We start from the raw sequence: 24,560 nt of genomic DNA on the forward strand, positions 1-24,560 counted from the left end.
TATTCCAGCGATTTCATGCAAATGGAATCATACAGTACTTGTCCTTTGCTGTCTGGCTTATTTCACTCAGCATAATATTTTCAAGGTGGCAATGAGCCTTTTCATTTTCATTTTTACATTTTTTAAAATATGGAAGAAAATGTTTGGTCTACTACTCATTTAGAAATAAATCATTGCAATGATGTTTTCTATTTTCATTTTTGCTTGGAATGTCTTTTAGAACAGGGAATACATGCTTAACAACCCTATTCGTGTTTACTCCTTCCTTTAGAGAAACTTCAGTTGGTTTGGGCTCATCCCCATACATTTTTGGTATTTGTTTTTCTACAGGGGCCCTAGCCTGTCTCCCATCCCCACTCCACAATTTTCCTCTGCTCCTGTGGATGTTTGTTTACACTAACCAGAGTAACAAGCGTTGGCAGCCCTGGATCCTGGGGAACAGAGGACATTACTCATTAGGTGTCCCGTTTCCTCTCCCCAAGTCTGGGAAGGGAATATCTTGAAGATGAGGCTGAGGCTGAGAGAAAATTTTGGATTGCCTGCTGTTCCTTGTCTTCTAGTTTCATTTCATGCTCAGTCGTAAGTTTTTTTTTTTTTATTCAATGGTCAAGGCCAAGATGGTGACCATCCCTTCAGGTTCTTCTGTTGCTTTTGAGTATTATCAATTTTCATAAGCTTGGCCACGACTGGCTAGCACAGCAATGATTAAGGTTGTTCCCCGGCTCCTTCTCCTTCCTTCTCAGCTGGGTTGTGTGGCCTCTGCTCTAACTCTTTATCTCTTTGGGCTGCATCAGTGAAATAATAGTGGTGATACTCTGTACAGGAGGAAAAATAATTTGCCCTCTATCTTTCATTGTTCTTGGCTGTAAAAGAGAGATTAAAAGAGAAAAAATAGAAGTTTATGAACAAGCCTACCTCATGTACACATAGTTGATACCCAGGAAAACTAAAAAAACTCTCTGAGATGGCCCCAAGCCACCACCTTAAATACCATCTTCAGCTAAAGACAAAATGAAGGTGTTGGGGGGAGGGGAAGGAAGACAGTTATGGCAGCTTATGAGGAAAAACACAGTAAAGAAGGGTCAGGTTTGTTATGCAGATTTTCTTCTCTATTGAAAAGATTCTCTTGTGATTTAGAGTCGATGTTCTCTTTCTGCAGAGACGGAGAACTTTACAGATGGAGATTTCCTTTAAAAAATGTACACTTCCCTTACAAAGGGTAAATTCTACTCTGTTTTTAGAGCTTTCTCCCATGTCTTTTTCTCAAAATAGTTGTTATGCCAAAGAAGCGTATTTTGGGGCAGCATATTCTGCTACTTCTTAAAAAACAAAATTCAACCAAGTAAACTTGAAGATCTAATTGGTTTTAATTAAGTGATTGATGAATTGGGCATCATCCAATCTAGCAACTAAAAGGGCTGCTCTGATGGGTTGTACAAAATGGAAAGTTTGTATAGGGAGAAGGGTGGGGCAAGGGAGCTACTAGTAAAACAAAAGAAAGGATTATTTTGGGGTTGGGATCTTTTTTCGGAGGTGGTTTATCGGTGCAGTTTTATCCTCTTCTTTCTATGGGGGATGGAGAGGGCCCTTGTGACTGGATTAAATTAGTGGTGCTTGACCAGAAAATTCCAGCCTGGGATGTTAAGATTACATTTCTGGGAGAGGTTGAAACTGTGATTAGATCAGGTATTAAATCTAGGTTTGGTATCATGGGCTCTTCACACAAATGATACTATCTTGGGCCCATGGTTTTTCTTTAACATATCCTTCAATACCCATTTATTTTATCCTCAAAATAACCTCGCAAAGACGGTAGGGAGCAGTTTATTTTTCTCCCTCTACAAATGAAGAGACTTAAGATACAGAGAATTTAGGTTATCAGCACAAATTCATGCAGCTCATAAGTGGCAGAGTATCAACTGTGGCCATGATTTGTGATTGGTTTCTAGGCCTCTAGGCTCAGTCTCAGCCAGACAAAGCAAGCACTCAATAAATATTTGTTGAATGAATGTACAAACGATGTGTTTGCTCTTGTCTGATTGGCCATTCTGCTGGCAGGCTCTGCAAAAAGCCAGCTGTTGCTTAGAGTAAGGAGAACTTTCCCACCCCTACTTACTTCTAGGTATCTCAGTAATGCTGACTGTTATCTGGACAAACTTTTTGATGGCTGGTTTACCTTATCCAAGTAGCACAAGATTCTTAATTTATAAAAATTCTCAGAAAATTGTTATAGGAAAATAATAGGTAAGCAAGTAGAGGACTTGATTCACTATTCATTCACAAAACACTTATATTTAAGAACGTTTACCGAACACATTAGAATGGGAAGGAGGAAGGGGTATGGGAGTTGTATTTGAGCCTAAAGGAGAAAATATTTTTTTAAATAGAAGAAAACTATTCATGGATCCATGGTGATAATGAACTATGAACTGAAGAAAATGATTTTTTCAATTTTATATATTTCTTTTACTCCTCTCCTCCACTCAGTAATGGAGGAAACAAGCAAACAAAAAACGCCCTAAGCCCACCCAAAGAGATGTAATTTTAAATTTCACTTTTATTTTGTAAACAGCATCCTTTTGGAGACGTGCAGTCTCCAAAGAGATAGAATCCTTTACCAAACTGCAGTCTTAAAATGCAAACCATTTGTGCCAGTTGCTGGCAGAACTTTTCTGCCCCCTGGGGAGTTGCTCTCAATTGTATTGACTTTCTGTGACCTTCCTTTATCATGCAAACCAAGGCAGTCATATTGACTGTGCTGGGTCCTCCCCAGTCTCCAGCAGATGGTCATTACTCCTAGCTTGTGAGTGGCGGGATTATTGTTGGGCCCTGGCTCTCCCTATCACTCCGTAAACCAGTAAACAGGTTCAAGGTTCCAAGATTAGACAAACATTTGCAAAATCTGGTGTTTTGTCATTCTCTTTGGAATGGATTCCTATTTTGAAAGCTTTCAATGTTTCCAACTCTCAGGTGAGGACTGATCCAAAATATTATGTAGGAGTTGATTTAAAATCTTGAATCATTTACATGTATCAACAAAAACAAAATGCTATTTCAATGCTGGTGTAAACCAAAGTTTCCAAAGAGGTGCAGAAAAGGAGAGACATTATTCAGGTGAAACAGTTTGCAAACCATGGAGGCGCACCCTCTGGTGAAAACCAAAAGTAAAATTGTGCTTCCCCCCACCCCTCCACCCCAGGCAAAGGGGATGCTGTGTTTCAAACAGAGTTCCTGTCCAGGTTCTCAATTATTTATTTCTGTTTTATATAAATGATTACCTAAATTTGTACAGTTCTGATTGGTCTGATTGCTCAGTCCTGATTGGTCGTATATGTATTCTGATTGGTTGTTATGGAGCAGTTCTGATTGGATGGGGCAAGTCTATTGGCTTCAGTGGTTGATTGCAACAAGCGCAGCATAGCATGGGAAAGTCAAGACTTCGGTCTGAAGTATTTTACTGTACTCAGAGTACATGGAGAGCCTCTGTTAACAAACGGCAGCTCGACTCTTATTACTTATAAAATTTGGGCCCTCCATTGACCATGGGGAGTCCATCTCAGCAGATAAATTCTCTCTTGGGGTTCACATCAAATGAATCTCCCTTCTTGGGTTTCGCATTAGTCATGAAAGAAAATAGAAATCAAACTTGGTAATAAAGATATCTTTTTCTTGAAAACTTTTCCAATGGACACCTTCAGTTTACACTCAGATGGTTGTATCCATTACATATTTTTCCTTGAGCCATGCCCCTAAATCCATAGGACGCCTGCTTTGTTTACCATAAGCAAGCCTAACCAACCAGGTCATTCTGTTAAAAGCATTCCATAGATAAGGACTCCTCTGCTTAGCTCTGTGATAGGAGATATTCATTAACATTTCGACTGGGAGATTAGTCCTAAACATCTGCCTTACTTCTGCCCCTACTCTCTTTTCCTCCAAGAAGAGGAGAGAAGAGACTGCAGGCTTGCTGCTTAACCCTTTCCTTCCCATAGACATCCCAAATGTATTCACATATTCTCCACTGTCTATTAATTCCCACCCCCACCCCCACCGTGTCCTTCATTGAATAGAAATTCTCAATCTGGATGTCATTTTGTACTTCGATAGTGTTGCAGACAAAACGGCAAGGACCGAGAAACTCAAGTGGCACACAGAGATCAGGGAGAACACAGCTGTATTACGCCGGCGGGTTCAGTGGGATCCTTCCCAAAAGACTGAGCCCCTAGCAAGGTTTTGAGCAGGTTTTTACGGGTTGGGGACTTCCTTGAGTTGGGGAAGGGGTCGGTGTCATCTGGTGATAGGCTCGGGGTGTGGCTTGGAGGGGGTTATGCAGAAGTGGGCCGGGGTGTAGGCTGGGGACTTCTCTCTCCGCTGGGGCCACCATTTTAGCTCAGTTCCACGTGGCAGGGAACCGTTTTAAGGTCAGTTACCCCGTCAATAGTTTGCTTTATGGCATTGTGTTTATGAAATCTCCCCCCACCTCAGGTCACAAAGATATTCTCCTTTATGTTCTTCTATCAATGTGGTTGGGTAATGTTTTCTAAATCTTCATTTTAGAGTTGAAGCAGCCCTCTGAAGCTCCTAGCTTTACGCACACAGCCCCAGGCCAGGAGTCTGTGCACAGGACACGGACTGCACGCGCCTTCCTGAGTAGGTGTCATCGCTCTAGCCCTCGGAGTTCAAGCCTCCATCCAGCTCCAAGTACTTTGTCAGCCATTTTGGCTTCAGCCTCCTCACACTGATTAGACTTTAAGTTCACTCCCTTTTTGGCTTCATGCGGTTTTGTTTTTAGCTTGGTTGTGTTTTTGTTTTTAGCTTGGTTGTGTTTTTCCGTTTCCCCCATTTTTTTTTTTTTTAAGTAAAAATTTTGCAGCATTTCTGAGACAGGATAGCTAGCACGTTGTTAGGTAAACAGGGAAGTCCCCGGTAGAATAAACAAAGGCAGCCATATCTTGGAACTCGAGGTTCTGAAATGACTCATTTGCTCCAGGGCAACAATGTAATTGCGCTCTGGGAATAAATGAGTTATTTCGTAAATCCCTTCAGGCTGGACAAACAGAGAAAATCTGATAGACAGAAATGGGTTATTTCGTAAATCCCTTCAGGCTGGACAAACAGAAAATCTGATAGACAGAACCCATCTGAAGGTGCCAGCTCCCTTCCCCAAACATACAAAAAAAGGTATAAAGTAAGAGCCTTTTGCCTTAGCCAGTGGGCATCCCAGTTTTGGGTACACCCTCTCGCAAGAGAGCTGTACTTTCACTTTAATAAAAATATTTGCTCCTCTACCTCTACTTCCAAGTCCATGTTCTTATCCTTTGCGTATGTGAGACCAAGATCTCCGGGCACTAGTCACCAGAATCCTGTATCATTTGGGGGACCCAGATCCCTGTATCATTTCTATACATGCAACCTTGGTGGCAGGGAACCTTTTCACATAAACTTTGCCCTTTATGTTCGCTAAGCAGTTATAATTCTTTTCTCTTGTAACATTGTTATGGATACCAGGACTGGAAAGAACCCAAGCGGCACTCAGGGAGTTAGGAGAGTCAGCTTTATTATGCAGGCGGGCTCAGCGGGATCCTTCCCAAAAGACTGAGCCCCTAGCAAGGTTTTGAGCAGGTTTTTATGGGTTGGGGACTTCCTTGAGTTGGGGAAGTGGTAGGTGTCATCTGGTGATTAGTTCGGGGAGTAGCTTGGAGGGGGTTATGCGGAAGTGGGCTGGGGCTTAGGCTGGGGAATTCTCTCTCCGCTCAGACCACTATTTTAGCTCAATTCCACATGGCAAGGAACCATTTTAAGGTTAGTTGCTCCATCAACATCATAGAGAAAGCAGTACCTTGGAGGGTAAGACACCTTTGGGGGAAATAGAAATATCGTAAGATGAATTTTGTTAAGTTGTTGTCTAAAGTGACATGTGATAGGAATTTTCCTCAGTGGATCCCCTGCCCCCTATTTTCAGTAAAATTTTCTTTTTCATCAATGCCTTTCATCAATAGCGTGAACTTGGATATGGGAAAAGACAGTTCTGCTCGTAGAATCCACTCAGGTTACAGTTTAAAGCTCAAATTCCGCTTCTCTTAGTGGCTGTGTGACCTTGGACAAATTATATAATTTCTCAGAGTCTCACTTTCCTTATCTCTGCAATCAGGTTAATAATATGCTCCTCCCAAGATTATTGTTTTAAATGAGTAAGGTCATGTATGTGCCTTTTTTTTTACCCTTCCCCTTTGTGGAAAAGCAAAATAGTCAGATGGAAAGATTTCAAGGAGGGTTTGGACCTGTTATAACTCACACTGTAATACTAGGTAGGTCACTCACTTCAACTTACCTAGGTTTCACCAAATATGAAACAATCTCTAAGATCTCTTCCAAAGCGAAAAGTACATGATTTAGGTTTTCCAATTGTATTTGAGATAAAAGCCTGGCAAGACTCCTGTGCAGTTCACTTTTTCCGCAAATATTTATTTATACTTAGAAATGTACTAAATAAGAGAAGTGATTTGATGTATGAGTTAAATATTTCACAAGGTAGCGTAAGGTATTTCTTAGATTCTCTGCTTTATCCCTTTATACAGGCATGTTGTAACCAATTGCAAGAGGTACCAGTAAGTCAAGTAATTTTTTCCTAACATTATTAGTTGAAGTGGTAAATACAATGGAAGGAAAAAGGACAGCCAGGACAGGGGGATCAGAAATACTGGACAGATCTTGGGAATGGGGGGGGGGAGGGGAGGATGGGGGGCAATGACTAAAAGCTGCTTTTACATTGTTTAGAAGTTTGTTTAAACATTCATTCCTTAAAAAACAACACTGAGACTCATTTAAGTTTCAATTTGCCTAATTTGATGATCATGTGATAGCTCTAGTTACCGTTAGAAACCATTTTTTTTCTTCTAGCTCAAAATAACAAAGAACCGAGTGAGACAGAGCTGATAAGGGCTCTCTCTGGGTGTATTTTTACTGTTTTACAAGTAATCAATCTTCAACGCGATTGTTTTTCTTACACGTAATCTAAATTGATCCATGGTGATTGGAAAATAACAGTCTACTCTTAAATAACTGTGAACAGGAAGCTCAAAACTAGCTCCTGTTGGAAACAGTTGCAGAATGTTCAGGAAATAGGCACATGCACACATACAAAGAGGCCTCTCTCGGTCATGGAGGAGCTGCTAAACTGCATTGCTGCAGAAGCCCATCGATCACGTTTATTACACTGCAGACAGCAGCAATTTTAAGTGAGGTTGGGCTTCCCGCATGAATTCCAATAATTCAAGTTGTGATTCCTAAATGGTGTGTCAGACTAATTCAATATTACTTTTAGGCAAAAAAAAAAGAGAAAAAAAAAAAGGTTGAAATTATTAGTCCCATATTATGAGTAAAAGAACCTGATTTTCTTACCTTAATCATTAATAAAGATATTACAAACCATTTAAGGATTCTTAAAATCATGAGAAAAATCATGCAAGCCCTATGCACTGCATCACGGTTGTGTAAATGGTCGATTTTTATTTACTTTTTTACGTAGAAGTAGATTTACTTTGAAGTATACTTTGAACTTTGGAAAACAATTATTTTTTTGAGGTTTTTATTTTTATTTTCTCCCCCAAATGGAAATGCTTTTATTGATTATAAAAGTAATTCATGGCCATGGAAAAGAAAAGACTACAAGGCATATAAAGTGACATTTCCCGCCCGATAACACCTTTTGGGGATGTAATTTAAAAAAATAAAAGGTGGATATTTTCCAGATTTTTAATATAGAACTTTTCATCCATCTATCCATCCATCCAGGCCATCTTTCCATGTTAAAAAGTAGAGAGCTAGGGTGGAGTTTCCTGTTGCTATGGAGCAGAAGACTCACAAATGTCACATAATCAGCCCACTGTTCAAGCTCCCTCATGAGCAAAAGAAGGCCGTTCTGCTGTAGGGTAGACAGGGCTGTGTGCTGGGAGTTCGGGTCTTCATGTCCTCATTTCAGTGTGGTTTCTAACTAGTGTGAGATTTTGGGCAAAGCATGCAATCTCATTTATAAAATGTATGTTCTTTGCATGGTAGTACACCTTGAATTAGATTCTGCTTTATAACTGTGTTTTGAGAAAGGGATCGTTCAGTTTTGATGAAAGGTGATTTTTATTTATAGGACCGTCCAATTGATGGATGCTCTGAAGTACTCTGACAATATATCTTTTAAAACCAACACACCTTTATGACTACGGAGCTAGCCTTCTTTAGGCTAAGCTTGAACACTTGACGTTTTTGAGGAATAGAGGTGAAACAGATTTCTCCATTGGTTCTGAGAGAAAGCTCCAAAAAAATTGATCATGTCTTGTAATTGAGAAAATGATTCTAGCATTAGGATCAGTAACACAGACAAGGGTTTGGGGGTGGTTGCCTATGCATGCTGAATTTCAAAGATGTGGTTCTCAGGAATACAAGGGATGTTGTATAGAGCTGAATGAAACTTCCACAGCCTGAAAGCCCATCTTTGGGAAACAAATATCTGGTTGCCATGGTGATACTCAAGGTGGATGAAGGATGGATTAATGAAAATACAGTAAATCTTTTTGTGAGCGTCCTAAGAAATCTAGTGTGATGTGAACCCTCTGGTCTGTCTCCTCTTATTCTTCCCTCCATCTCACAGGAAAGCAACCATGGATGTACAATGACACACATTTATTGTATTGAATCCTATACCCACACGAGTGAATGCACCCTCTCTTGCCTGAAAGGCATTGTCATACACGCAGAAAGTCTCCTCAAGCATTTATTTTTAAAAATAATTTATGACATTTAAGAGAAACAATTATCCTACTCTCTCTGTGACAAAAGAAAAGAGAATGGTTGGAAACAGCCTCTGAAAATTGTGATTATTTATTAACTTAGCTATATTCTCCGGGGAATAAAGAATATGCAATGATTTGTACTGAGATAGAAGCTGCATTCTGCCTGAGTCTAAATACACAACTAATCTGATCATTTGAACTGTGCAACTTAGTAAAACAAAAAAGTCATCTCAGTCCCAGTATCAGTTAAATAAATAAATGAATGAATCTAAATGAATTATTAAGTTGAATAAATTAAGTGACTAAATAAATTAAATGGCTATTCCCTTCTTTCCCAACAAACTGACGGGTCAAATTAATCCAAATAGTTAATCCAGTTGTGGGAGACATTTCCAGAAGCCTCCAGTAAATCATTCTTGGGCAGCCAATTCGATATTAACCCCTGGTCTTGAATATCCACTGCATCAAGTAGATTGGATAAGCCAGCACACAGAATTAAGCCCGTGTAAGTAGGTTTTGGACACCCTCCAAGAACAGAAAATGGTTCGCAGTGAGGACGTCAGTTACTGCAGGCAGATCCTACTGGAGTCCGGAGGCACCCAGTCGCGGGTACGGGCAGGGAAGTTTTCCACATTGGCACACCAGGTCTGAGACTTCATGTGTTGTCATAGACTGAAGGGAACACAGGGTGCAAATTCCAAAGGAATTCAGCATAGAGTGAAACAATGGTTTGCAACTGGGCTGATTTTGTGAAACCTGGAAGGCAGTGCTGGCATCGAGTGAGTAGAAGCTAAGACTGGCACTGAATATCCTGCAATGCACAGGGCAGCCTCCTGCAAAAAAAAAAAAAGAGAAAGAAAAGAAAAAGTGTCAGTAGTGCGGAGGTTGAGAAATGCCGGAGTAGATGAAATAGTTAATAGAGTCTAAGCAGTACCTTGTATTGAGCACGAATTCATGGATTTACATGAGCAGAACAAATGTGCTGTAACTTCTGAGCTGAGCAGTAAAGAATCAGCTCTGGACTGGATCTCAATCCGAGACTTGCTATTTACTATTACCTACAATACAGCAGCCTCCTTGAGGCTCTGTTATTTTTTATTTATTTATTTTTTTTTTGAGGCTCTGTTATTTAATGTGTTAAATGGTGATAATAATATGCACCTACCTGATAGGGAAGATTGAGTGAGATAACAGATGTGAAAACACGGAACAGTCAGTGTTCAGCAAGTAATGACAGGAAACAAGCAAGCCAGTTTATCTTAACCTTTATGATTTTTTTTGAGGCAAGGCTGGTCCGCTTTGTTTTACCAATGGTGACCATAAAAAAGATTTAAAAAATTGACTTGAAGTTCATTATTCATTTTGGATCTTAACGTATTTTAGGGGAGGAAAGATTTTTCTTCCACCCTTTTAGGTTCCCTGGCTGGGTCTGAAAATTAAACTGACATAAAACCGATTAAGAGGAGAAACACATACATATTTTATTGAATTGTTACATGTACATGGGAGCCTGCACCAGAGAACGAAGACCCAAAGAAGTGACCAGAATAGGAAGCTTTTATACCTTTTAGACAGAGGAACCAATACATTTGTGAAGAATAGACAAGGCAGAGAGGTTTGGGCAAGGAGTAGTCAATGGTGAAGAAATAACTAGGGAGATAAAGGTTAGTTTAACAGGGTTTATTTATATTGATTTCTCAGCTCCAAATCCTCTGTCTCTGGTGCTAAGAATGTCTACCTTCCTCCAGGTACAGGGAGGGCACCTTTCATGTGGAAGATTTAGGACCTCTTTCTGGGAGGACAGGTGGGGAAGTCAAAGTGACCTTCCTGCTTCTGCTATTTTCTCAGACTCCATCGGTTTAAGACAGTCAGTAGGCCAAGGTGCCATATTTTGGGGGTATTGTGTCTTGAACCCCATCAGTATGAATGTCTTTCTTTTGCTTAGAGGTTGCTGGGTGTGAGGTGGCAACACAGCAGAAGGCTATATTTCTTTGCATTAACAAAAAGAAGAGATAGGGAAATTGTTAGGGAAAGCCAGTGGGGAGGACTGTAGCAGGGAAGCTGGGGAGGGAGTGTGGGGTGCAGGTGTCTAATGGGATTTCAAAAATGAAGCTTCGCTCTGAGCTAGGCAGTGTGATCCTCTCTTCCACTGAGAGGAAACAGAGTTTGCTGCTCCAACTTTGCCTTTTAGGATATTGAATATTTTAGATTTTTTTTTTTTTTTTTTTAAGGTTTTATTGGGGGAAGGGAACAGGACTTTATTGGGGAAGAGTATATACTTCCAGGACTTTTTTTCCAAGTCAAGTTGTTGTCCTTTCAGTCTTAGTTGTGGAGGGCGCAGCTCAGCTCCAAGTCCAGTTGCTGTTTCTAGTTGCAGGCAGCGCTACCCACCATCCCTTGCGGGACTTGAGGAATCGAACAGGCAACCTTGTGGTTGAGAGCCCACTGGCCCATGTGGGGATCGAACCGGCAGCCTTTGGTGTTAGGAGCATGGAGCTCCAACCGCCTGAGCCACCGGGCCAGTCCCTAGATGGTTATTTTTAAGAAAGGAAAAGACTCAGGAAGAGACTTTTTTCTTCCCCCTACCTACCTAAAGGAATTTAGATGGAGGACGTGCTCTAGGAAGGGAGCTGTCATCATACATAACTACAGTTTAATATAAAATAAATGTTTGCTGGGCTATCTTTAACAAGATGGCCTTGTTAAAGATGGCCCAGCAAACATTTATTTATCAAAAACTTGCTTTTCCATCTCTATGGGAATTGCTTTTTTCCCCGTTGGAGTACCCCCTCATTCTCAACCTCCTTCTTCTCCTTAGAGAAGCCTGACTACCTAATGGAACCCCTGTATGCACATACGTAATACATTTGGTAACTTTCTCTGGTTAATACCTTATGTCAATTGGGCTATTAGAGCAACCAGGAGAACTTAGAAAGGTAGAAGGAAACATTTTTTGCCTCCCCCACCCCATCTTTGCAAAATCTTTGGTTAAAGTCCTCTGTGATTTGTGGATTTGAATTTATTTTGTTTTCATACAACCAAGTGTGAATCCTGCTCCCATGTGAATATGCAAAGCTGCCACTAGTCCATGTTAAAAAAAAATTATCGCTAACGTGGAAATAAGTCAAAATGTGTTTAATATCATGCTAAGCTCTCTTTCTAATAAGCCCACCTAAGAATCATCTGACTCTGGGAACTTAGGCATGGTGGTACCAATCATTTGAATCCAGAGATTTTATAATTCTGAAGGCTGAATCTGGTGCAATGATTTTCTTTTTTGTCTGGTAGGAAAGATAAACCTGAAGGCTATGGTTTTATTACCTTGTAGGATTTTAAGCAGTGTGTACCTTTATCTAACTTAGCAATTTTATTTCAGCATGTTTCCCTCTCCCCCCATTTATTATAAAAATCCCAGTTTCCTAAATTCTTCTTTGAACTGTTTTTATCATCCTGCTGGTATGCTTATTAATAGGGTTAATAAGTCTTTGAAATGTGTCCATTATCTTTTTGTAGAAGAATTATGTTTTTAACCTTTTGAGACTATGCTTTGGCAACTATATGCAACTTTTCTGTGAATTAGGAAAAACATGTCCCTTCCTTGAATAAATTAGTTTTCCTTTCCTCAAGTACAATTTTTAGAATGCAGTATTTATTTCTTAATAATAAAAATTACAGCAAGCCTGAGGTCATTCTATATAAATTCTACAAATTAAATTGTTGAACACACAATAAAAGAAGTTCAAATTTTTAGTATTAACAAAAACTCTCAAATACTTAAGAAATCAGTAGGAATTAATAATTTGTTATAAAATAGTTATCCATCTTGCTTTCATAGAGACAAAATTCTTTATGACAGTTCCAATGCCTACTTGCTTTAGTGTCTTATTTTCTAAAGAAATGCAGTTTTCTTGTGACATTGTATACATTTAATAAATTTTACTTTTGTGAAGCTATAAAATTCTCCCTTGGCAATTGCTACTGCAAGGTTAAATTTATCCTGAGAGCCACAATAAGTTATTGGAAATGTGTCCTGTAAATTATTGTTGCAAATATATTGCAGTACTTCAACTGGAGTATTATAAGTGTAGGTTTTAGAAAACAACTTAGGATTTTAGTTCCTTACCCACTAAATTCCCATCAGTATCATTTTCCTTACTTTGTTCACCAGGCAATTTCAACTGCTAGTGTTTCCATAGTTGCAACAGTTCATGTTCATTGGAATTCTTTAAATTAAATTTGCCATTTATAACACTGAAAGACCATTATATTCTTTCTGTATTTTAAAACTTTCATTTGAAGATGACATTATTGTATCTCAGTATAGAAAAAAGAAAATTGAATTTGAAATTTAGTTTCAGATCATAGATGGGATTCTCAGTTGAACTGAAACTTCTTACTCTTTTTTTGTTGTTGTTTTTTTGGTATTGCCACTAGATCAACATCAAGAGATTCTGCAATTTGTTTAGTATCTATCTATTTTTCATAAACATTATTGCTCTAATTGTTTTCAGGGAATGTATTAATTTCTTTGATGCTTTTATGTGCATGATGTACATTGAATTTTTGTTCCTGTATGATTTTGCATTTGACATCCATTTTATTGAAGCTGATATGCCAAGTTGGTGCTGAACAAATAAATGTAAAAATGATGATTTTTCAAAACTATACCTGTGACTTGTGTTACAGAAAATATAACAATTAACATCGTAATAGTGTCTAACAGAGCATTGCATTCTTTTAAATGTTTCCCGTGTCATGATAGCTTCAACTTGACTTTCTCATCATTTTTTTCCAAAATGGCTTCAAATTTCTCTTTCCTTAAGTTGTTTCCAGTAAACTACAACATTGATGCCAAAAGAGTTGTTGCATGTTTTCTATCAAGTTAAAAAGAATAGAAAGGATTATAGAATGTTTTATAATTATTTTCAGGGATTTGCTGCTGTGATTCCTTATATTTTCCATGTGTATTTGTGGTGGTGTCATACCCCAAGTCCTTCAGATTATTTTGTCTGGATTCAGTTTTTGTAGGCAATCTACTGAGAATTGATATTACCTGTGTCAATATAGCTTAACTGTTTTTCCCCAGGAAATTCTAGCCCAGGAAGATAAGATTGCAAACCAATAAATAACTTCATCATTTGTTTCAGGAAGTTCCTGCAACCCAATTTATCAAGGCAAACTGGTGCCTCATTGTGGTAAACAGTTTTATCAAGAAAACTGTATATTTACCTGGAGGAACATCTTACTTATGAAGAGAAGAGTGAGTTCATCCAGACTTGTTTCAAGACTTGCTTTGTTCACCAGCCCTAAACTATTATGTCACAAATTTTGCCCAATCCCCACCAGTTCCCTGCCTTGAAGGACTTGCATTCAGTTACCTGGGCGCAGACCCCAAAGATTTCCCCTGCTGAGACACTAAGTCTCTATTGACGAGGTGGTCCCTCTTGCTGCTCTAAGTCTAATACACTTAGCAATGCTTGACCAACATGTTATTTTGGTACTTTTTGTGGGGGCGTCAATAGTCAACATTATTAAAAATACATACAGCCTTTCCTAGTCATGTCATCTACTGAACAAACTCCCACAAAATGGTCACCTGCAGACATGTTTGCCTTTTTGAAATCCAAAAACCTTAATAATGATAATCTCCTCTACATAGCTTGTATCAGGAGTTGTATCTAAAAGGAGTAATATTTAGCACTTCTTACCTTATGCAAATAATATATGATTTGCTGTTGATGTTTGTACCTGAGAAAATGTTTTGCACTTAATGTTATCCTTTGTCGTGGTTTCTGCCAGATGCAGAAAATTCATGCTCTGTCCTGGTTTTTGCAGCATAAGGCAACATGACGAGCAAAGTCTCCCGGGACACGGGACACGGTCTATAGGGGGCAGCGGGAAGTCCTGCACAGAAACCACCGCATGCACAGGAAGGTTTTGGAGCCGGTGATGCCTCTGATCAACTTGAAGAACTATGACCCTCTGAAGGACAAACATTTCTTGGGCACCGTCAGGCTTAAATCCACGCCTCTCCCCAAATTCTCCATACGTATTTGGGGAGGCCAGCAGCACTGTGACGAGGCCGAGGCTGTGGACGCCCCCCCACGTGGACACGGAGGCTCTGAAGAAACTCAACAAGAATAAGAAACTGTTCAAAAAGTTGGCCAAGATATATGATGCTTTTTTTGGCTTCAGAGTCTCTGATCAAGCAGATCTCACACATCCTGGGCCCAGGCCTGAATAAGGCCGGCAAGTTCCCTTCCTTGCTGACCCACAATAAGAACATGGTAGCCAAGGTCAAGGCAGTGAAATCCACCATCAAGTTCCAGATGAAGAAGGTACTGTGTCTGGCAGTGTCCATTGGCCACGTGATGATGATGAATGCCGAGCTTGTGTCCAACATCCACTTGGCTGTCAATTTCCTGGTGTCATTGTTCAAAAAGAACTGGCAGAACATCCAGGCTTTATGTATCAAGAGCACGTGGGAAAGCCCCAGTGCCTGCACAGCTTCATAAATCATAGTGCTAAAAAAATAAAGCAAAATAAAAAAAACACCCATTATGCTCATAAAGTTCTTGGATAATCTGAATTGTCGCACCAAAAATGAATCTTCCATACGGTGCTTCACAATTAAACATGATATTTTATCTTACTTTCATATAGTTTCTACACTGTAGCATTAATAATTATAGCTATATTTTAAAACCACAGTTTGATTTTAAATGCCTAACACCATTGTTCAAATGCATTTAATTTTCTTCATGTTTACTAAGAGCATGTAATAAATGCTGTCAATCTTTGTACCGTTGTCAATCAATCTTCATCTATTTTTTTTCCATTCCCAAAGACTTTGACATAGACAAAATACAGACTCTTGAAGTACAAAGTTTTTTTTTTTTTTTTGAAGTACAAAGTTTTTGTAATATTTTTAATCATTTGGAAGAATTGGTGTGTAATGTTCCCCCACACTTATTATCTATAACTTGAGGTTGATAGATATCAACAAGTTTTCTTTAAATATTTCTGCATTCACAGAAAATACATTGGGTTTAATGGAATCTTTGTTTTTTTCTCTTCCAGTTTAAATGAAAATTCATCAATTATGATCGATATGGAGATAGAAGGTAAATTCATATCCTGTCCTATCTGTGATATTTCAGTACTACATTCTGCTGAATGTAGTAAATCTGAGGTCTTTTTCTTTTTTCCTTCCTGCATTTCATCTATTGTCTCTAAAAATTTCTTCAATTACGCAAACCATTTCTTTCATTTTTCTCTAATGGATTTTTATTTTCTTATACTGGTAATTAAAACAAAATTATTTCTGACATCTGGGAAGAAGTTACAAGTTACTTCGTATTTATATTAGAATTTGGAACATTTAAAAGTAATAGGTTTGGGGAAAAGAGAACTGTACAGTGTAGAAACCTGGCAGACACAACCTTAGCCAAGTGATTAAAGTGAATATTCCCAGTAATGAGACATACCAATATCATGTGCCGAGAGGGATATCACTTCTGTGGTATCCTTACCCCAAACCATAGCCTGAATCGATCATAAGGAGACATTAGATAACCCAGTGTGTCATTTTCCAAGATCAATTTTGTGACACCAGCTGGGTGTTCGACAATTCAATTCTAACACTAACTATCTGGAGTCAGCACAGATCCTGGAGGTTAAGGGGTTCAGTCTCACAAGACTGCCCCCACTTCACACACCAGCTGCAATTCTTGGGTGTCCCCAAGGCACCACACTTCTGCCCAGCGAACCACAAATTTTGGGGTTCCCACAACCACCCCTTCCTCCTCAGGTTTGATAATTGTCTAGAATGGCTCACAGAACTCAGGAAAGTGCTATACTTGTAATTATATTTTTATGTAAAGGATACAACTCAGGAAGAGCCAAATGGGGTGAGGGGAATGCAGAGATTCCGTGCCTTCTCCAGGTGTGCCACTCTCCCAGCACATTGATGTGTTCACCAACCCAGAAGCTCCCCAAACCTTGCTGTTCAAGAGTTTTTATCAAGGTTTCATTGTGTTGGCATGGTAGATGAAATCATCGGCCATTTTGATTGAACTCAGTCTCCAGCCCCTCTCCCTTCCACAGAGACTAAAAGTCCTTTCTATCACATGGTTGGTGTTGGGGCAACCAGCCCCCATCCTGAAGCTGTTCAGGGTTAGGAATAACCTCATTAGCCTAACAAAGATATTTCTATCACTCAAGAATTCCCAAGTTTTAGCAGCTCAGTGGCAGGAACTGGGGACAAAGACCAAACACATTATTATACCACAACCCTCCACTGTGGGACATTCCATAAAATAACTGGCAAGTATCTACAAAACTGCCAGTCATGGAAAAAAACAAAACAAAACAAACAAAAAACCCCCAACAAAACAGTCTGTTCCACATTGGAAGAGACTGAGGAGGCATGACAATTAATGAAATGTGGGACCCTGGGTTGGATTTTTTTTTTTTTCTTCACCAGAAGAAAGACATTAGTAGGACAATTGATAATATTTGAATGAAATCTTTAGATTAGTTAATAGTATTGTATCGGTGTCAGTCCTGGTTTTGATCATTGTATAATGGTTATGTAAGATGTTAAATGTTGTGGATGGGTTGTGAAAGAATTCATGAGGCAGGTAGAAATACAGAAGGAAGATTTATCAAAGTAAGAGGAAGGTTGGCTGGGCAGAGTCTGCTGGAATCTACTGCCTCGAGTCTTTGGTTCATCTGAAGTTTTATATTTTTTAACCAGGATGTAAATTGCTTTGGCCTGTAATGGAATCTTCTATTGAGTTCAGCTTTATTCGTTAAGGTGGGGGAAGGTGCGCTAAAACGGATTACCACAACTTTTGCATATGTTATATAGATTTAAGTTGGAGCCAGGAATGGATTCCATATCGATGCAAAACCTCTCCCAAATCACAGGGCCAGCACTGGGCTGAAGTAAACAGAACCATTGAAACTGATCTGCATAGTAAATGTGTAGTAAACAGCACCATTAAGGTTTGGCGGGAGAAAAAGTAGGCAAAGAAAAGAAAGAAAACTTTCAAAAAGTCCCAAGCTAAATTACACTTGTTAAATTGAATTATACCAGAGGTTCAAATCTCAAAATAGAAGATTTAGTACCACCATTACAATCCTCCTGTCTTATTATTAACATTAGGGGAAGGTGGGTGAAGTGTATCCAGAAAAGTTTTATACCATTTTTGCAATTTCTAAGTCTGATTTTATTTAAAAATACAAATAAAGTAAACATAGTATTCATGTTACACACTCTAAATCTTAATGGCAGTTATTTTATACAGGTGAAAATTTCATAATAAAGAAACTTCCTATAAAATATATTGGGGACAATTATTATTGTTCTCTAATTTATGTCTGTGAAATACTGCCTTCTGAATTCTTATTGGTAAATGAATATTAGTTATTGTATAGTGATTCATGTCATAATGAAAGACCTCAGAGATCTAAATTGGAAACTGAACAATACCTTTCTAGTACAATAAATACATAGCTGATGATATGAATTACAATATGAGATGTTAACTTTACTTAGTGCCCTAGTACCAATAGGGAATTTTGTTTTAAATTTTATGATACTCCCTAATTGATATATTAGTTGGCAAAGTATATTAAAAATGTACTCTGTAACAATCAATTCAAACAATTTTAGCCTTTCATTTTTTTCTGCAAGCCTACATTATGAACAGCAATTGATCAAAGATCAAAGAAATGTTATTTTATAATCAATTATACTTATTATACCTGAATATTATATTTCTGCCATGACAAATTTAAATCATTACTTCCAAGCTATATGTCTTCCAATTATTAGGTCGAATGCAATCTTTCAATCATCAGGTTCTCCCCAAGGGCAAACTGGCCCTTTAAATGAATTTTCCAGTGGCCTTGGGACACTAGATAGTCCAGAGGAGAGCTCTTTGGTGAGGCAAATTAGGTTTGCTGACAAACTAGGCTGGGACATGGAAGTGTGGTCTCTGCGGATGCAGGGTAGTGACATAAAAGCCCAGTGGAAAGTGTTCAGGACTGAGGTTAAGGGTTAATGCGACTGGGAAGTCTGGAGCCGGTCTTCCGAGCAGCTAGGTGAGGTGTATGCTAAGGGTTTCCCTGACAACTGCCAGAAGTCTTCTGTCTCCTTGTGCAAAAACAGCTCACATGGGTTTGCTCTTCCTCACGTTCCCTAGCCACACTCTGATTCAAGGTCCCTAGTGGTTACCTTCATTGGTGACACATTTCCTGCCATTGTGGCCAGTGTTCTTGGGCATCTGGGTGGGTGGGGGAGCCTGGGTTGGGGAACCAGACCACTCGAGAAGCTATATGATTACTGGCAAAATAATGTGAAATACTCACACTCAACATTTCACAATGGCCATGAGGGAGCCATGAGGAGAGCATACCCTAACATCGCACTGCAACAGAAGGGGAGGGGCTGGATTATATTCTAAGAGCCCCAAACTAGAAACAACCCAAATTGCCAGCCTGAATAGAACAGATATAGAAACTGAGGTACATTTACATACACTGGAATACCATGTGTTAATGAAAATGAATCAAGTTCAGATAAAGGCAAATTTAGTTTAAGATAGCATCACAAGATTGTTCAATAAATAGCGTTGAGAAAACTGTTTTAAAAATATTATAATCCACATGTCTAATAAAATTCCATTCTAAAAGTAGAAGACACTGCTAATAAATGTTGTATATACATGAACTCCCTGGATAGATTGCAAACGCCTTGGGGACAGGCAATGAATATTATATTTACTTGATTTCCTTCTCCACTGGAAAGTATTTGGGTAAATGAATACGGAGCATGAATGAATGAATGTAAAACAAAAGGGGGAGGGGACCATTTCCTCCTCCTCCTCACTGTTGTGTTTATTGTCCTGGTCTGGTTGGGGTCTTTTAATTTGTCTGGCCAACGTCTTGTAGGCATTCCAAGAGCCAGGGTGAGATGACATCCGGCTGTCTTGAGCTGAGCTATTTGGCTTAAGTCCAAAGAGGATCTGGGGCTCCTGGGAAATTCTACTAGGTCTAATGCCCCATGTAGTGTTAAAATATAAACATAACGGTGTTGAAATGTAAATTAAGTGACCAAGGAAGGGAGAAAGCGAAGGCACTGAGGACTGTGCATCAAAACCTTTGGTTCTGTTTCTGGGTGTCTGACATTGAGGACGAGTGGCAATAGTCAGCTGACTTAATCTCCCTGAGGCTCTGTTTCCTCATCTGTCAAATGGGGTCAAAAATGCCACAATTATCGTGAGGAGCACTGAAACAGTGTATGCAGAAATGAGCGCTTAGACAAATACCTGCGAAGAATTTCACCCGTAGTTGTATTTTTTGTCTCATATGCCACTTTAAAGATTAGAAAAGCAAAAGACCTTTTCTCAAGAAGTTAATATAAACAAACTATTTATAATTATTAGCCAGTAGAGCATGATGTACCACATTTTTCAAATTCTGAACTGGGGTCAGAAATGGTTTCTGGGGCACTTCAGCAATACTACTACCCACCCCCTACCCCCATTTGCCACCAGCTTATGTGTCTCTTTTATTGCTCTTATTTGCTGTACAGAGATTATCATGACTGTTTTCAACATTTAAAAAAACAACAATATGGAATGAAATGTATGGAATATATATATATATATATATATATATATATATATATATATATATATATATAGAGAGAGAGAGAGAGAGAGAGAGAGAGAGAAGAGAAGGAAATAAAATATAATTGTTAGCTCACGGTCCTTTGAGAAGCTCTCATTCAAAGGTAGAGGACCTGGTTGTTGTTGGAATTTTTTGGTCCAGACAAGATACGAGGCCATCGAATGCTGGAAGCAGGCTTTTTCTGGACCATGTTTAGAGGAGGTTCCTGCAGCAGATGTGGCCTGCTTCACAGGTGGATGAATTAGAACCTGACGGGGTTCCCTGGGCTGTAGCTGTCATATATCCTCAAGATGGATACATCATCCCCAGCCAAGGATAAGACTGAGAGACCCAATGAGCAGAGCAGGCAGCTGTGTGGGTAGCCATGCAGGCTCTCTTTAAATCTCCTTCATGCTACATGTTCACGGATTTCTGGGCCATGTCCTATGACCTAGCCATATGGTCAGGGAAATGACAAAAAGCAGACTGGACTATCAGAGGAAACCCGGTGAGGGGACAAGATCTATGGCAAAAACCAGTCCAGTGGGAAGGCGAAGTGTTGGTCACCCAGACAGGTGCACATAATAAGGGCCCCTACCAAACCTAGCATACCTGGGACAAGCAAGCCTATGGCCCCTGCAGCTGCTATAGGCCACTGGATCCACCAGAGGATCAGACAAGGGACTGCCGCCCATCTGCAGAACGGAGCACACACCCGTGGTTTCCATCTCAGTGAAACAGAGGCCAAGAATGCAGTGGTTATGTGTGACTCCTGCCAAAAGACACAAAAAGTTTCTTGTTAAATATCCTGGGACAGGTGAGCACAATTTTCTCAGGGAGTACCTATCCAGGCATGGACGTGGGTCACTGCGTGGGTCTCCACTGTTTTATTTCTTTTTATTCTAACAGTTAAATTTAAAGAGCTGGACACGATTTTGGTGGGCTTTTAACACTGAATTAAACAAGTAGGAGACAGGTTAAATTTTCTTCCTTTAAAACCAAGAAGGGACTTGGATTAAGATTCAGGGAGTCACCAGGAGAGAGGAAGGAGTGATGGAGACTAGTGGACAAGTAGGTTAGAGACATGGGTGCTCACCCCGATTCTACAGCTCACCCAGTGTGACCTCCAACATGCCACTTCCGCCCTCTGAACCACAGTTTCCTCCTCGCCAAGTTCCCCTCCAGGTTAAACATCCTGTGATTGAGAGTAAGGTCACTAATGGAAATTTTTCTCTTTTCAAACCTAATTCTAAACCTATTTCCACACTTTCTTTTCCTCGTTAGCATTTTAAAATGGGTACAGCTTGTATGTTCCACAGGTATGGTCCTGGTTCCTCCTCTGTGAGGAGACTGGCACTCGCCACAGCCCAGGAAAAGCCAAGGGTAGGAGGAGAGCAGTGAGTATATTAATTTGAAGGTGGTGGGATGTGGGATGAGGTCCTGGTGAGGATTTGACCCACCAGGTGGATCCGGGTACTTGGAGGCTCCTCAGCCCCTCCCCATCTGTGGAACGTACCTTCCCGCCCACCATCCATGCTGTGGGAGCCATTTTTAAAAAGGCAGCCTTGAGTGAGGAAGGTGGTGTTGAGACCTGTGGGTTAGTACACCGGACTGAACCTCACTAACTGAAGCCCGTTAAGGCCTCTGTATAAATTTTATGATTCTGGTGGGCATGGGTGGAGATGCATTAGTCTTGTGGCACCCAAGACAAGCCTGGTAAGTTCCCAGCTACCTACCAATCTGCCTCTGTCTCTCCCTGCCCTCTGTCTGTGTGTGGGGTGAAAAAGGGGGAAACCGTTTCTCATGTGAACCAACATGGGACAAGACAGTTTCGTTGGTATCATTTGTGATTTATAGTGAGAAATATATATTTGGTCTTTGTCTCCATTTCTGTCCCAGAGCACCTGAAACCCTAGAAGTTCCTAAGTAATGAGCTCTTTATGTTAATGAGGTGACTTATGGAAAGCTCCTAGGTCACCAAGGATGAGGCTGGTTGCCAGGGCAACCAACTGTGTGATTAGAGGGGCTGGAGGTTGAATCAATCACCAATGGCCAAAGAGTTAAGCAGTCATACCAGTGTAATGAAGCCTCCATAAAAACCCAAAAGGAGAGGTTCCGAGAGCTTCCAGCTTGGTGAACATGTGGAGGTTGTTGGGAGAGTGATATGCCTGGAGAGGCCTATACATTGTCCTATGCATCTCTTCTATCTGGATGTTCCTGAGTTATATCCTTTTGTAATAAACTGGTAATCTAGTAAGTAAACTGGTTTCCTGAGTCCTGAGAGCCACTCTAGCAAATTCATTGAATCCAAGGAGCGGGTTGTGGGAATCTCCAATCTATAGGTCAGTCAGAAGCACAGGTGACAACCTGACTTGACTGGCGTCTGAAGTGTAGGTAGTCTTGTGGGACTGAGTCTGTGGGATCTAATGCTGTCTCTGGGTTGATGGTGTCAAAACTGAGTTGAGTTGTAGGACGCCCAGCTGGTGTCAGAATTGCTTGGTGGTGTGGGAACCCAACCACCTCTGTCCTCCCAACACACACGTACACACATGAATTGGGTGCAGAATTATTAACTAGTTAACAGGTGCTGGGAATGACACAGGTTGTCAATGAGGCAGATTGATAGGAGCAATCAATATAAAGGACATTTTTGCCTGCTGGGAACGTTGGATGGAGGCAGGCAGCATCTCCTACAAGGGGAGCCTAGCGCTGCTCTGTGCTCCCTAAGCTGACACGTGCTCAATTAGCAAATCCCACCCCCAACCATCACCTTTCTGACTATTCCAGTCTAATTTATTTTTAGTCTTTCATTGTCCCACCCCCCATTCCTTTAATGTACATAGAGAAAGTGAAATTAAACAGAATTAATTAGTGCTTCCTCCTTCATCCCTCATTTACCTTTTGTTTTTAACTAAATGCCCAGTGGTGTGTTTTGATTAAATGGAGATGTATGGGAAAAACCTGACACTGGAAAAAAATAGCCCCAATACCCAACTTTTCCCATGGTGGTATCTCACTTAACTTTTTACATTATATTCCAATGAGTTTTGCTGACCTTAGGAAACAAAAGAGCTGGTTATTTTACCAGCAAAATGGGTTTATTTGGGAAGAGCAGAGGAAATGCAATTCAGGACAAGCAAATTAAGGTGAACCATAGTCAGGGTAACAGAAGAGAGGGGCTTGCTTTTAGAAGGGAAAAAGAGAAAGTTGGGTGGGGTTCTTCGGAAGAGTTCAGAGTGGTAATGGCTTCTTATTGGCTGAGTATGGCCGTTTCTCATTGGCTGGATTGTAACCAGGAGCCCAAACCTGAAGGCAACCAGCTAAAGAGGTTTAGGTGATGATTGAGGTGTTTTGCTGGGCAAGGAGAAAGTTCTTTCCTCCTGCTGTTTGGGGAATGTCCCTCTGTTTGGGGTCTGGGTGACACTGCATGAGAGCTCCCCTTTTCAGGGCTTCTGGACTCCATTTTAAATGAAGTTTCCTTTATGTTTGACAGTTAATTTTGTAATTACTGTTTAACAAAAGAGTGCCAGCATCAATTCTTGGGAATCTCGTTTGATTGGAGAATTTGAAATTTTTTTTATTGATTAGTCTGAAACCAAGGATGATGTTAGTACTTCTTTTGGTACGTACTGCTCTGTGTAGAGCAATGTGCCTTCCCAGAAAGGAAAGATTACTTTAAAAGAAAGCAGCCCTACCTAGGTTTCTCTTTAGCTCAATTGCCATGTTATTTCATTACACTTGTTGTCTAAAAGAATTCTTATGAAGAAACATTAAAATGCGAATTGATGGTGTTAAATGTAAATTTTCTGTTTTGTTAGCTGTTTCAGGAAAAATCTCAGTCTTTGTAACTTGATGTTTGAGTGGGAAGAACACCCAGTTCCTCTTCTTCAGTTAACGATCCCTAAGCGATCCCAGATTTGTCTCTCTCTGTCTTATCCAAAGTCTTTCACCTGATGTTCCTTCAAAGCTACAAATCTAAGGGGGAATAATTAACTTTCATGCGTTAATCACAAATCCAAACTGATTCATGAGCACTGGGTCAGGTTCAGGACACCTGATTTGCTGATTTTGGCATCAAAGAGTTGTGGTACCACT

General features: G+C 40.0%; 1 protein-coding gene and 1 pseudogene across 1 annotated transcript in view; both read left to right on the forward strand.

The window, feature by feature from the left end:
- Positions 1-15,508, forward strand: part of LOC109457240 (large ribosomal subunit protein uL1) — a 38,209-nt pseudogene extending 22,701 nt beyond the window's left edge.
- Positions 14,994-24,560, forward strand: part of CREB3L2 (cAMP responsive element binding protein 3 like 2) — a 205,600-nt gene continuing 196,033 nt past the window's right edge. Inside the window, exons 1-2 of the mRNA XM_019750571.2 lie at positions 14,994-15,124; positions 15,867-15,910. The gene's annotated coding sequence lies outside the window, so the exon portion shown is untranslated. The remainder of the gene's footprint in view (positions 15,125-15,866; positions 15,911-24,560) is intronic.

Source organism: Rhinolophus sinicus, linkage group LG11 (assembly GCF_036562045.2).
Source record: "Rhinolophus sinicus isolate RSC01 linkage group LG11, ASM3656204v1, whole genome shotgun sequence".
In the NCBI taxonomy this organism is placed as follows: Eukaryota; Metazoa; Chordata; class Mammalia; order Chiroptera; family Rhinolophidae; genus Rhinolophus; species Rhinolophus sinicus.